The sequence below is a fragment of the Hevea brasiliensis genome, chromosome 14 (genome assembly GCF_030052815.1).
Source record: "Hevea brasiliensis isolate MT/VB/25A 57/8 chromosome 14, ASM3005281v1, whole genome shotgun sequence".
Lineage (NCBI taxonomy): Eukaryota > Viridiplantae > Streptophyta > Magnoliopsida > Malpighiales > Euphorbiaceae > Hevea > Hevea brasiliensis.
This window is the reverse complement of record NC_079506.1, coordinates 24,460,901-24,473,808: the sequence shown is the minus strand read 5'-3', so window position 1 is coordinate 24,473,808 and position 12,908 is coordinate 24,460,901. Positions and strand designations below refer to the sequence as shown.

Sequence of the window (12,908 nt, the reverse complement as noted above, 5' to 3'; positions counted from 1 at the left end):
ATTAAAAAACAGAATAACAAACTGAAACTGAAAGCCTAAAAACTTGGTCTTCTCCTATGATTCTGGTAACAACTTCAGCAGTTGCAAGTCCTGAGACATTGTCAACAAGCATTCCACCAATAATTGTTTTTGTTATTTATGGTGCTGTAGTTGGCTCATTGTGCGACTTGGGCAGTAACTAGAAAGGGCATTTCCAATCTTCATGTTAGAGGAAACGCTCATGATCAGTGAGTTTGTCAAACAGCTCTTCATAGGAGATAGGTGTATCTCGTGCATGAATTGTTGCATTTATCTCGTGATATTAAGATCTAGCCACTTAGAATTTTAACTACTAGTTCTTCACTGCTGATAGGAGATCCTGTTGTTGCCAATTCATCAGAAATTGATCGGATTTCGCAAAGATATTCTGAGATGGTTTTGGAGTCTCATAAGACTTTAGCAAGTTTGTCACAAAGACTATAGATACAAATCTATGAGTTGTTTGCATAAGTTGTGTGAAGGTGATCCTAAGCCTGTTTGAAAGTTGTAGCAACAGCTATAGATGGTGCAATGGGAGGATCAACATATGCCATTAGAGCATTTCGTATAAGATTATCTTGACAAAACCATACTTTGTAAGCAGGATTATCTACTTCCATTCAATGATTATTTTGGGTGGACACTGACAAGATCCATCAAGATATGGTAGAAGATCATGTCCACCCGAGTGTGTATACCTAAGCCTTCTAGGTTGCAAAATTGCTGATTCCTGTAAGTTTGATTGGAAGTTGAAAAGAAGGATTGAAGGTAATAATTTGAGTGGTGGAATTGGATGTATTTCCAGATAAGGTTGGATGAGATGAGGGATTTATCATTATTGGTGTGGGAGTGGGCAAAACATTTACCCCTGTTATAAAGTTTTGTTCATCAGCCATGAAAGCAGAAAGGAGAAGTTTTAAGCTGGGAAAAAGGATCTGACTTGTACTCTTTAGAGTCTAAAGTTGCTTTGATACCATAATAAAGTTTTTGAAATTGTTTAAAGGTATACTTTACTATTGACCCGATTTCCTTTTTATACAGAAGTAGAGAGTACAAATAGAAATAAATAAATAAGGCAATTATACAAATTTGTATACAGACAACTAATTTACAAAGATGGTAAACTGAAATTATGTTCCTTTATTGATATGCTGAGATTGCATTCCTGATTGGTTGGCTATTCCTGATATTGCTCCATTAATATGGTTAAGCTCTTATTTCATAAGAGAAGAGCTTGAGCATCAGCCTCAAAAGCAAACTAATCCTAGACACATTCTAACAAAGCCACCCACCACATAATATGTTGGATTAGAAGTTATAATCTTTTACTTGATCCGTAAACCTAGCTTGACTAGCTTGTAAAATGTTTGAACTTGCATGTTGCTTGAAATAATTTAGAGCTTCAAATAATAATCCAAATTCCAATGATGTAAAAATTAATGATTAACCATAAAGTATTCATGAATCATAATCAAAACAAGTAAAATACTAGCATCACAATAAGTAAAATATGTCCACTTCTTTAAGATAACAACACATCCATTGTTAAGTGGAACCACATATTAGGTGGTTATGATTCTCAAAAATCTTCTTGTTTTTGCAGTATTTGGTGTTTGCTTATATTTATATTTAGTAGCTCTAGACTTGGTTCATTCAACCATCTGTAAGATTTTGCAACAGTAACATAGGTTGATTTGGTGTTAGATTCAAAGCCTCCAGTCTCTCTCTGAATGAATGGTGGTCGAAAAAATTGCTCTCTGCAAAGATCGATGTATCAAGGAGGAAGCAAAGATAAGAGGTTTGTTCTCTTTCAAGCACCCAGGTTGAGGTTTTGGCGCACAAGGCATTTGGCTGGTTGGAGCACTTTAGCAAGCATAATATAACGGCTGGAGTGCCTATGATTTGTTGTCCTTTTTTTTTTTGGTCTAGAACCACCCGGTATCCGGCCCACTAGCCAATTAATCCGAATCAGGTACTGCAGAGGCCCATTATAGGGGCGATCCTCCCAACTCAGTCTTCTCCATTCATAATGCCAGGTTCGAACCCTGGACATTTCTTAAGGGACCTAGCGCCTCATCTCTGCAAGGCAGTGCTTTGTTCTTGTTTCTCTTTACATGACAGTAATGTGTTCAGGTATCTTTAGTTGCTTCTTGGTTGTTGTTCTTTTGTTGTACAGTTTAGCTGTCCTTTTTCCTAAGTCAATAAAATTTTGTGCTTATAAAAAAATGACACATCCTTTTTTCCATTAGATATTCAATCAAGCCACTTTGATTTTTATAATACAATTGGCTTTGAAATATTTCTATTTAAGTTCAAATTTCACTTAATTATCTTTACCACACAACTTTCTCTCCTTTCCATGTTAATTTCGCTACTCTATTTATTGTGTTTGTGTAGATTATGGTAAATATATTCCTGTTAAGTTCTTTTATTGATATTGATTTCCAAGAAATTCGTAACGATATTGAAAATTTTTATTTAACAATTTATTAATGTTAATCAAATGATGGCTATAAGGCATGGATCAAAATTCCAATATCTATTATATACTATCCATGCTTTGGTAGGTTATATAACTCTCATGTCCCTTGCATGGCTATTAAGATAGTTATAAAAGTCTTTATTTTGAAGTGTTTCAAAGATTGCTTAGGACTTAACAAATCTAGCTCTCATTATTTTTCATTTTTGATCTTGATTGATTTTAAACGGTTAGTTTACAAAATGGCACTTGAAATTTGATAATAACTACAATTCAATTCCTTTTATTTGAAAATGAAATAATTTTATACCCTAAGCTTCCTTTTTTTTTTTTGTATATTTAGCTTTGGCTCCAACCGGAACTCGAACTTGAAACCTAACAGTCCTACAGAGATGACTCCAATGCCACTTATCTACAACTCATCCATATCCTAAGCTTAATTTTATCAACAAAATCATCTTTCCTCAAATCAAAGAGCAATTGTTCTTAATAAGAGATGAAAGGTCAAAAATACCCCCTTTATGTTACACTTTTTCCTCCTTTCTCATCTCTTGCTTTATCTCTCTTTTCCTTCTCTCTCTCTCTCTCTTTAGTCTCTTTGCCTTCCTCTTCTTACTGGCTCTCTCTCTCTCTCTTGTATCACTCATTAATCAAAACAAATCCAAAACACAAACCACAAAGTGCTAAAATGGCAAAGAAAAATTTTTGTAAGGGAAAATTATTATTTAGTCCCTATATTATAACAAAATTAATGACTTAATCCTTGTATTTTGAAAAATATATTAGTTAGTCTCTAAGTTTTGATTCTAATATACACTTCCATCCTTTCATCTATTTTTATCAACTTGCACTGTTAATAATAAACACTTTTATCTCTAAGTTTTTATCATTATAAACATTTTTGTCCCTAATTTTTTTTACCATTATGAGCACTTTTGTCCTTCATTGACCATCTTTTAGTCCCTTGACTAATAGTTAAATTGACAAAAATGGATGGAGGGATCAAACAATTAGTGGAATTAAATGTGAGAGACAAAACCATATTTTTTAAAAATGCAATAACTAAATCATCAATTTTAATATAATTAAGGCACTAAGTAGTAATTTACCTTTTTTACATACCATAACAAATGAAAAACCTATTTACACTGCCATTATATTAGTCTTCAACTTGGCCATGCAACCACATAATCAAAAAACTGGTGAAGCCTTTTTTATGTGAATTTCCAATAAAAAGGCATAATCTCTAATCTCAATCATTTTCTCTCTTAGTAAAAACCCACCTTGACTCTTGAACAAATTGAGGTCAACATCCACTCAATAATGCAATTGATAGTTGGATTGATGGTGGCACGGGAATCAATATTGAATGAAGGAATACTGAGAGAAAAAGCTTCTTGGTTGGTCTTTTTTGGAAAAGGGTATGCCGATAACGTTCTTCAATTTGCCTTTGTGTAAGAGATCAGTAATATGGTCAACAAAGTGTTTGGCAACATAGCCAGTTTCGAGGTCACAAACTGCATGCCTAGTTGGACAAACTTGATTTCTTGTAAGCGACAATCTTTTTCAGCTCATATTAAGTGTTAATTACTTTGGGTGGGTTGCAAGACATAAGAAAAGAAAGGAGGGATGTGAAATTTGACATGCATGTACTACATAACCAAATCAATAAATCCAACAGTCTAGATTTAAAAACAGAAACTATTATTTAGTCTTTCTATTTCAATGAAACTATTATTAGTTAGTTCCAATATAAATCAAGTTTTTAATTAGTTGCTATATTCAAAAAAGAAAAAAATTACCATTATGGGATTAAATAGTTCATGGCTTAGAAAATAAAAGGATTATATATATAATTATATTTTTCAAATTACAGGGACTAAATGAAATTAAAATTAAGGCCTAAAATGATTGAAGGAATAAAAGAGTAAATAAAACAAAAATTCAAGGACTAACTAATGCATTTGTTTTAAAATAAGATGATTAAACATTTAGTTTCATTAAAATTGAGGAACTAAATAATATTTTTCCCTTTCAAAAAAATATAATAATCAAAGAAAACATTATATAAGATGGTATGAAAAACTGTTTAATCACGTATATGTTGATCCCCACCCAAACAAAGGATAAGTTTCGCTAATTTTTAACCAAGAGATTAGTTAATTACTAATAATGTAATACTGCAAAGCTGGCTAAACTTTGCGTTGATATTAGTCAAGGGAGATAAAAGCCTAGATTTTTTCTTGAATCCATATTCACAAGATTGCGCGCCAGCCATGGCAGTAGATTGTGTGCTGGCCATGGCAGTAGTGACCCATGTATTAACATCATTGAAAAGTATTAGAATTCAGAGCTGCTACAAAATCTTTAAACCTATCCATTGCTTCTTGATGCACTCAAAGCAATCTGTTAGGCATTGTTGGATGAATTTATTAGAACTTTTTTTCAATAATAGTTGGGTGATGCGCTTATCTACTTAACTTCCATTTAATGTTGTAATTTTCAGTGCAAATTTTGCATATCTTTTACACTGGATGATCCTAAAGCATATTTTATAGATCCTGATATAAGGTTTTTTTTACAAGTTTGAGTTATTAAATCTAAGGCTCTGAAAGTAGGAATTGCAAGAACAAGAACAAAGAAAATTATTGAGAAAGACATAATGTTCAATAATTTTTTTCTTCTATTAACTTTTTTATATAGATTGAAATTAATATGGCTTATGGATTTAGGTTTTTTTAGTATTTTAAAAGGAATATACAAACTCTCAACATATAGGTAATTGAAGAAAAGGATTTGTACGTTTGTTGAGCTCTTGTTTCACAAAAGAAGCTTGATCAACTTGAAGCAAACTAATAACCTGCACATGACGTAATTTTTTTTTTCCTTCCTTTTTGTTGTAAAAGGACAACTCCTAAGTAGGGAAAGCCACCCCATGACACCAAAAAAAAAAAAAAGGCAGATTTCCAATAGACTAGGTCTGTTCCTAATCCCTTCAAATCGGTTGCTAATCGATGTTAACAACTCATTACTAGTTTACTTTACAACTAATTGTTATTTCGATTGCTATTAGCAACAAAAAATTTAGTTGCAAATATCAATGGACAACGACTTTCGTTACCAATTTAATTAACCTAAAAAAATAAAAATTGCAAAAAAAAAAAAATACTAAATCACTACTAGCAACTATTTACCAACGACCATCCGTTGCTAATAGCAATGGATACTGCAATTAGTTGCAAATTTTGAAAATCTTTAATTAAGCAATGTAGTAAAGATTTTTAATAAACATTGTTATTTGCAACTAATTTAGCAACGAAATTCCGTTGCTAATTGCAACCAATTTCTTTAATAAAAAAAAAGAAAAAAACAAATTAGTAATAGAAATTACAAATAAAAATTTGCATAAATAAATTGTAATAAAATTTACAAAAATAATAAATTATTAATAAAAAATTAATACTAAAAATTAATATAAAAATATTATCAAAAACAAATTACTAATAAAAATTAATAACCAAAACAGTATCATAAATATATTATAATAAAAATTACTAATAAAATAATTACTAACAAAATACTAACAAAAAATTAATAGAAAAATATTTTTAAAAGACAAGTTACTAAAAAAATGGTCATAAATATAATATAATAAAAAAATTACTAAAAGTTAATTATTAATAAAAATTACGATTGAAAATAAATTACAAACAAAAAATACATTTGTACAAAAATTTCTATTTTATGGTTAACAAAAAACCATTATAAATACATTATTAATAAAATAATTTACTACTTTAATAGTAAATAGTAAAATAAAAGAAAATAAATGAGAAAGAAAAAGATAATGAAGAAGAAAATAGATGAGAAAAACATAAGAAGAAAATGAGAGAGAAGAGAAGAAAGAGTAAAATAAGAGAAAAAGAAAACAAAAATATGTATATTAATGAAAAAAAATAGATGAAAAAAAGATGAGAAAGAAAATGAGAGAAAAGAAAAGAAAAGAAAGAGAGGAATGAGAGAAAAAGAAAATGAAAGAAATGTGAGGAAAGAAAACCAGAAAGAGCTGATAAACGCAAATTAGCAACCGATTTGAAATTGAAAATAAATTACGAACAAAAAATACATTTGTACAAAAATTTCTATTTTATGGTTAACAAAAAACCATTATAAAAACATTATTAATAAAATAATTTACTACTTTAATAGTAAATAGTAAAATAAAAGAAAATAGATGAGAAAGAAAAAGATGATAAAAAAGAAAATAAATGAGAAAAACATAAGAAGAAAATAAGAGAGAAGAGAAGAAAGAGTAAAATAAGAGAAAAAGAAAACAAAAATATGTATATTAATGAAAAAAATATATGAAAAGAAGATGAGGGAGAAAATGAGAGAAAAGAAAAGAAAGAGAGAAATGAGAGAAAAAGAAAATGAAAGAAATGTGAGGAAAGAAAACCAAAAAGAGTTAATAAACGCAAATTAGCAACTAATTTTGCAAAATCCATTGCTAATTGGAAAAAAAAGGTGAGTTTTTTCCCCTCTATAAATTAGTAACAGATTCAAATATTTTGTTCCTAAATTAGCAATGGATTGCAAGATCTGTTGTTAATTAAAAAGAAAAGCAGGCTTTTGAAAAAATTGGTGGACATACGTTGCTAATTTAAAAAAGTATATATATATATATATATATATATATATATAGTCTTTTGAAAAAATTGACGAACATTTTCCTTCCACAATTTAACAAAATAAAAATCCATTTCCAAAATTAGCAATGGAATTTGAATCCATTGCTAAATGTATTGCCAATAAAAAATGACTCTAAAATTTAGCATATCAATTATGTTGTTAAATGTAGTGCCAATTGAAAAAAGGCTCTATATTTTAGCAAAAAATTTTAATTTGTTGCTAAATTGTAGTGCCATAAAATAAAGCAACTATAATTTAGCAACTGATTTTATTAATCCAATGCAAAATTAGCAATTGTTTTTTTTTCCATTGCCAATTGCAACGGATTCTTACATCCAATGCAAATCGTATGTTCAAATATTTTTATAATGTTGATTAACAGCCAATCTCACAATGAATAAAATTTCCATCACTAATAACAATGGATTTAGCAACAGAATCTTTACTCCGTTGCTAAAGTGTTGCTCCATACAATTTTATTTTAAAGTTGCAATAAAATCACAGATTCGTTGCAAAAATAGATAAAAATTAGTTGCAAATCTGCTTTTTTTTTTTTTAATGAACACCTAGACAATTCAAGTGTTGAAAGACATTTTCCTCTCTAATAGGCCCAAAGTAATATTTCTTATTGAAACTAAAGTCAGTAAGGCTAGAGTTCAGAGTGTTTGTGCACAACTAGGTTTTGAACATTTTTTTATTGTGCATAGCTTTGGGTGTAGTAGTGGTTTGGCATTGATATAATGTTAAAGGATGGTGGTAGAGTTAATGAGCTATTCTTCTCATCACATAGATGTTTCGATGAGGTTTGAGGATATGCCAAAGTGAAGATTGATTGAGTTTTATAGACAGCCTGATCGTGCAAGATGCCGTGAGTTCTAAGACCTTTTTCGATTGTTGCATCCTCGGTCCCTTTTGCTTTAGTGCTATGTTGGAGATTTTAATAATATCTTTATTACTTGAAAAAAGAGGGGTAGGTTGCTTCATCCTTAATATCTCATAAATGGGTTTTGTCAGGTGGTTCAAGATTGTGGGCTTGTCAATATTGGTATGGTTGGCCATTAGTATACTTAGGAGAAGGGTCAATAGACTGAAGCTTAGGCAAAGGAGTTTTTGGATCATGCTTTGGGCTCTATATTATGGGTTAAATGTTTTCAGGATGCTAAATTGTACTATGTTAAAGCTTTTCAATCAGATCATGCATCGATTCTGGTTAAACTATGTTTGTAAGATCAATTTTTAAGTCAGAAAAAGTTTCGATTTGAAAACCTTTAGGTTCAAGAGGTGGATTGTCAATCAGTAGTTGAGTGTTGTTAGACTTTGTGGCAGCATCCCATTTTACAAAAAATAGTTTATTGTGGTTTGGCTTTATAGCAATAAAAAGGAGGGTTTATTAAGCAATGTTGTCATCGCATCAAAGAGTGAGGAAAATCTGGCAACATTGCATGGGAGGACAAACCTGGTTTCCTTAGCTCCATATGATGTAGCTAAGGTTGAATATAATCATATTCTTATAGAGATTAAGGTATATTGGAAGCAACATGCAAAACAATTTTGGTTAAGGAGGGAGATTCTAACTGTAACACCCTAGGCAAATCCCACATCGACAAAACACGGGAGATATGCTGGGTTTATAAGATGGAGGTTCCTAACCCCTATTAATGCATTTTAAAACCGTGAGGGCTTCAGCCCAGAGCGGACAATATCACTAGTGGGCCGGGCCATTACATTTGTGGTGTCAGAGCCGCTCCGCGTGCAACCTTGAACGATGGTGGGGCAAACCTCAGCGAGGACGCTGAGTCCCATAAGGGGGGTGGATTGTAACACCCTAGGCAAATCCCACATCGACAAAACACGGGAGAGATGCTGGGTTCATAAGATGGAGGTTCCTAACCCATAGTGATGCGTTTTAAAACCGTGAGGGCTTCGGCCCAGAGCGGACAATATCACTAGTGGGCCGAGCCATTACATTTGTGGTATATGAGCCGCTCCACGTGCAACCTTGAATGATGGTGGAGCAAACCTCAGCGAGGACGCTGAGTCCCATAAGGGGGGTGGATTGTAACACCCTAGGCAAATCCCACATCGACAAAACACTGGAGATATGCTGGGTTCATAAGATGGAGGTTTCTAACCCCTATTGACGCGTTTTAAAACCGTGAGGGCCAGGCGACAATATCACTAGTGGCGGGCCATTACATTTGGACAAATGTAATGGCCCGGCCCACTAGTGATATTGTCCGCTCTGGGCCGAAGCCCTCACGGTTTTAAAACGCGTCAACAAATGTAATAGCCCGGCCCACTAGTGATATTGTCCGCTCTGAGCGAAGCCCTCACAGTTTTAAAACGCGTCACTATGGGTTAGGAACCTCCATCTTATGAACCCAGCATATCTCCCGTGTTTTGTCGATGTGGGATTTGCCTAGGGTGTTACAATCCACCCCCCTTATGGGACTCAGCGTCCTCGCTGAGGTTTACCCCACCATCGTTCAAGGTTGCACGCAAAGCGGCTCTGATACCACAAATGTAATGGCCCGGCCCACTAGTGATATTGTCCGCTCTGGGCCGAAGCCCTCACGGTTTTAAAACGCGTCACTATGGGTTAGGAACCTCCATCTTATGAACCCAGCATATCTCCCGTGTTTTGTCGATGTGGGATTTGCCTAGGGTGTTACACTAACACCAAGTTTTTTCATGCCCGAGTGTCCAATAAAAGAAGCCATAATTCTATTTCTAAGTTACAGAACGCTAATGCGTGGTAACTCAGTGTCTTGGAATTCAGGGCTGCACATGGTGATATTGGATTATTTTAATTCATTATTTCAGTCGACTGGTTGTGTAGGTGATGAGATTTTCATGTGTGTTTCTGCAAAGGTGACTGATGAGCGAAATCCGATGCTTTGTGCTTCGTTACCTTTAAGGAAGATAAGGACATCGCTTTTCCGATGCATCCAAATAAATCACCTGGGCTTGATGGGATGAATCCAGCTTTCTTTCAAAAGTTTTAGAGCATTATTGGTAATGAGGCATGTGAAGCCTATTGCAATTTATGAATGATGGTGTGTTGCCTGCTACACTTAATTATACTAATATTCCTTTAATTCCAAAGAAAAAAATTTCCTAAAAAAATTTCTTATCTTTGGCCTATAGCATTGTGTAATGCGTTATATAAAATGATCTTACATGTTTTAGCCAATAGGTTTAAAAGCATTCTACTAACTCTAATTTCACCATCTCATAATGCAATCATTCCTAGGCAATATAATATCATGATTGCATATGAATTAGTTCACTACTTTAAAAGAAAAACATAAGGAAAAAAAGGTAGGGCTGCCTTAAAAATCGATATGAGTAAGGCTTATGACAAGATTGAATGGGACTATCAGCGAGGTGTGATGGCTAGGACTGCTTAATGTTGGATAAACCGTGTTATGATGTGTGTTTCACCGATTAGCTATTTCAGAATGGTAAAGAGCCAAGGCCTTTATTTCCTAAAAGAGGCCTTAAACAGGTTGATCCATTGTCTCTATACCTGTTTATCATTTATGCTAAAGGTTTATCTACTATGTTGTTAGACATGGAGCTAAAAGGTTTACTTCAAAGGTGTAAAATGGCTTGGGAACACCGTCTATATCTTACTTTTTTTTCCAGAAGACAACCTTCTATTTTTTAAGGCTAATGACAAGGAGTGTGGGGTAACTAAAGAGTGTTTGCTTGTGTGCAAGATTTCAATTACGTCCAAAAGAATTCCATCTTAGTACTATCAAAAGAATTTTTAAATATCTCATTGGCACACATGTAATTGGCTTATGGCATCCCAAAATGAGTCTTTTTAACTTGTTGGATATAGTGATTCTAATTTTGCTAGAAGCAAATTAGATAGAAAAAGCACTTCTAGCATTTCCCCAATTCTTGGTCATGCTCTTGTTTCTTGGCACAATAAGAAACAAACTTCAGTTGCATTATCTATAGCTAAAGTAAAGTATATAGCTGCTGAGAGTTGTGTTGCTCAAATCCTATGGATGAACCAACAATGTCACACCTTACCCCTCTGTAAGGCATAACATGATCCCGTAGAATACCTAATGAACTACCGCACTTCACCTATCGATAACTCATTAAGTACCCTACAAGGGATTTTAAAACAATTTTCTTATTTTTGATAAGTGGTGAGCATTTTCTAATAGGTATTTAAAACATTTAATTAAAATTAAAACTAGTTAATATTTTTTGTCCATTTTATTTCTCCACAAATTTTATAAAAATTTTGCCAGAGTTCCGTCTGTATTTTGAGAAAACAGTTCTTCAAATACCTAAAAAAAAGCACTTCCAAAAATTTTCTCAACCACTACTTCAATTTCACAATTAATCTCAACAATTTCTCAAATCTCAAAATTCAACAGTCAACATTTCTCAATTTCCAAAATTCAATCATCAGTAAAATAATATCTATCAATCTCATTCAAATTAAAATAAAATATTTTCATTCATTAAAGATAACAATCTATATATATACATCATACCAAAATCTACAATATGAAAATTCAAACTAAATTTTATTACAACTTTATACAAACTTTGTACAAACTGCTCAAGACCCATTTACATGTCCATACATTTATATGCAATACATACATTAAAAGAAATATTTACAATTAGGGTATAAATTATACCGGATAACTTCAAGCTGAATGATCTTTAATCTTTAGCACTACCGCTACTCCTCTAGTCTCAGTATCTCATGACAAAGAATAAAAGCTATCGCTGAGTACTAGGACTCAGTGGTGCACAACATACTAAAATAATCTTTGTGCAGAAATAAAATCACATTTATTCAAAATTAGAACAGAGCATACGAGTTAAACAAAAAAAATAATTTATGAGATTTTAATCCCAAACAATTTCATTTTGAATTATCAAATCACATTTCATAAAACCCACAGTTAGATCATGCCATTCGAAACAAATAGAATCTCAATATCCAGAGGCTAAAGAGAAATCACATCACAATGCTAGCTAGCTCAAATATATGGATATCCATTCACATCCTCTTCTACTGGCACACCTCAACACTTCTCCAGAGAAGGAATCAAAATTCCTAACTAATTACCCCCACTAGTCGTGCTAGTGAGGAGTTCAAATATATGGTCATGACACTGTGGTTTCAAAACTTATCTTAACAATTTGCTAAACATTATCATTTCAAATATACACAATAACTTTCAACAATTTAAGTCAAAACATCATAACTAATGTCACAAATAAATTTTCAACAATTCAAAGCAAATGTAAAATACATATTTCATTCACTTTATCAATGAATTTTAAAGCATGGTAATGTTGTGCACAAACCTCAAGCGAGTCACCTCTTGGCCTTGACTCGGTTCCTCGGGTTCTTTCCCTGTATTCTTTTCAACTGAAACACACAATTTCACAGTGTTTCAGTACCATAACTTGGCATAAATCCAAAATTAAATTTAACTTCACTTTTACCTAGCTCTAACGTGCTAAACTCGACATTCTTAAAATTTTGTGTTTCGGGCTTACTATTCACTACACTATTCAAGTCAAATTGTTGACTTTCTAAGGCTTAATAGGTATGGGAATTCCAACTTCACCCACATACCACATTTTGGTCACTAAATTTATTAGTTTTGGTTGTTTATTCAAATTCTAAGTCTTTTAAGCAAATTTGATAATTTTCAGTTTTAGTGTTTAAGGTTGC

At 32.5% G+C, this 12,908-nt stretch overlaps 1 long non-coding RNA gene across 1 annotated transcript in view; it reads left to right on the top strand.

The window, feature by feature from the left end:
* LOC110665239 (uncharacterized) overlaps positions 1–2,047 on the top strand; it is a 32,264-nt gene extending 30,217 nt beyond the window's left edge. Inside the window, exon 4 of the long non-coding RNA XR_002496849.2 lies at positions 1,723–2,047. This is a non-coding gene — a long non-coding RNA (uncharacterized LOC110665239). The remainder of the gene's footprint in view (positions 1–1,722) is intronic.
* The last annotated feature ends 10,861 nt before the right edge of the window (positions 2,048–12,908 follow it).